Source organism: Rhincodon typus, chromosome 23 (assembly GCF_021869965.1).
Source record: "Rhincodon typus isolate 14 chromosome 23, sRhiTyp1.1, whole genome shotgun sequence".
In the NCBI taxonomy this organism is placed as follows: Eukaryota; Metazoa; Chordata; class Chondrichthyes; order Orectolobiformes; family Rhincodontidae; genus Rhincodon; species Rhincodon typus.
Window position 1 is genome coordinate 12732663 of NC_063354.1, and position 2114 is coordinate 12734776.

Below are 2114 nucleotides of genomic sequence, written 5' to 3' on the forward strand. Positions count from 1 at the left end.
CACAAATCCTCTGGATGTACACCAAGAATATTTGGCACAGAATATAAATATTCAAGTTGCTTGCCTGAGATATTTGCAGAGATTCTTGAATCAAGTCGCAGGTGATCAGTGCAGACACAATATGAAAAAATTGCTGGAATTTGTTTTGACAGTTTACCAGCACCATTAACTTTTTTTTTCAGTTTGACCCATTGAAATAATCCTTATTTTCATCAGGGCCAGTTTGGCTGCTTTCAGGCAGTTACAACAGGCTTGAGACAAGAAATGACTGGGATGTACCTGCCGTCTAAAGAAACAACACTGTCGTCTACTAAAGACCTGTTATCAGCAGTTAAAATCATACGAAAGGTAAACTGACAAAGGAGAGCCAACTCTCTATCACAATGAACCTGTTAAAGCACCACCTATCCAAATGACAGCCTTGCCCAGCAGCATACATTTCCCTAATCAACCTGCTCAGAGATGTCATATACCCTCGCGACTGGTGGGACTTGAACCAAGGCCTCTGGGTTCAAAGGGAGGCACATGACGACTGCACCACAATAGCATCCTTTCCTGGCAGCATACTTTCTAACCAACCTGTTTAGAGATATTACAACACACCTCTGGAGCAGGCGGGACTTGAATGTGGGTCTTTTAGCTCAGAGGTAGGGACACTTAGCACTGCACCACAAGAGCCCCATTTCCTAGTTCTACTGTACACTGGAAAATTGTAGGTATGTTACCAGTGCTGAAGTGTTGAATAAATTATACTCATTGCTTGACTATTTTCAACAGGCCACCAATACAATCGAGGAAGCATTTGAGTGACTGGGCCAGCTTTCCAGTCTCTGTGAGAAGAAACAATTTGTCAAGAATTAAGCAACTATCATTGAAACTATTTTCAAAATGAACTGGTGATGACCTGCTTCCCAATGTTTTACAGTGCAAACTGTGTTGCTTGAATTTTGTTTTTAAAATATTTGCTTTGTGTGAGTTTGCTAGAGAAGGGAGCTGGACTGCTGATGTTGTGAATGCTGATTAGCTGCCGTCCTGCAAATAAAAAAATGCATTAAGATTTTGTGATTCTCATTTCTGTTTATTTGACATTGTTAATCATCTTAATGAAAACATTGGCTAAACTGTCCTGTGCTTTTCCTGATAACATTTCTTTTACCAAAGAAAAAAGGTGTCTAAAAACCTTAGTTATAAGCAAACAATATCTTTAAGTGAATTACAACATTGATTGATTAATAAATGAAAATGAATGATAGAACAAATTATCACTCAGCACACTATATCCTCGGTGTTGCTTGTGCCAAGTTATTAGCACATATGTACCATGTGGTCCAATGGCATTTTGGATCAGTCATATCGATAATGTTTTATGTCAACCGAGTTCACAAGTGGCCAGAAATGTTGACATTAAGGAGGAGTACTGTAATGGAGAAATACTATATTGCAGTGTTCCATGTAATATTTACCAGAATTCCATCATTATCCAATTATAGTCAATTGTTGAATAATGGGCTGTGATATAACCAATTCATATTTATTTAACTCCTGGCATATTTGGAATGTAATAATGTATGAGCACTTAATGTACGAGCCTCCTGGTTGTGTCAATTGGTAATATATCTGCCTCCAAGTTAGAAGGTTTATGTCAAGCCCCATTGCAGACTTGAAACGTTAATCCACATAAATTACAGCAATGCAGCAGTGTACTATCAAGGGTAGTGTGCTGTCAACTCATTCTGTCAATTCTCTTAAAATTCTAAAAAACTATTTGTAAGGCATTGCAGTATTATTTCCTGAGCCAAACTGTCTTCTATATAGGAAAAGAGTTTAATGTATCCAGCAGTGACTGTCAATGATCATAAAATTTGACCTCATCATTCATTTTAAATTTGTCTTCAGGCGATGCATATTTGTTCAGGTCTAAATGTGCGCATTTTACTGTTGTTTAACTCTTCAATATTTATCAAGTCATTATCAATAACTGGTAGAATTCTTGTAGATAAAATACCATATCATAGAAACATGGGTGCAGCCTTGATATTGGGCAGTAAGTGTGAAGTCGGACCTAAAAGTGGGAGTTACTTCTGCTCAGGAGTGGGTCTAGATTCACGTACGAT

General features: G+C 37.8%; 1 long non-coding RNA gene across 1 annotated transcript; it reads left to right on the top strand.

The window, feature by feature from the left end:
* LOC125485886 lies at positions 1-1055 on the top strand. Its single transcript, XR_007264613.1, has 2 exons — positions 1-348; positions 778-1055. It is a non-coding gene; the product is annotated as an uncharacterized LOC125485886 (long non-coding RNA).
* Positions 1056-2114: the final 1059 nt, after the last annotated feature.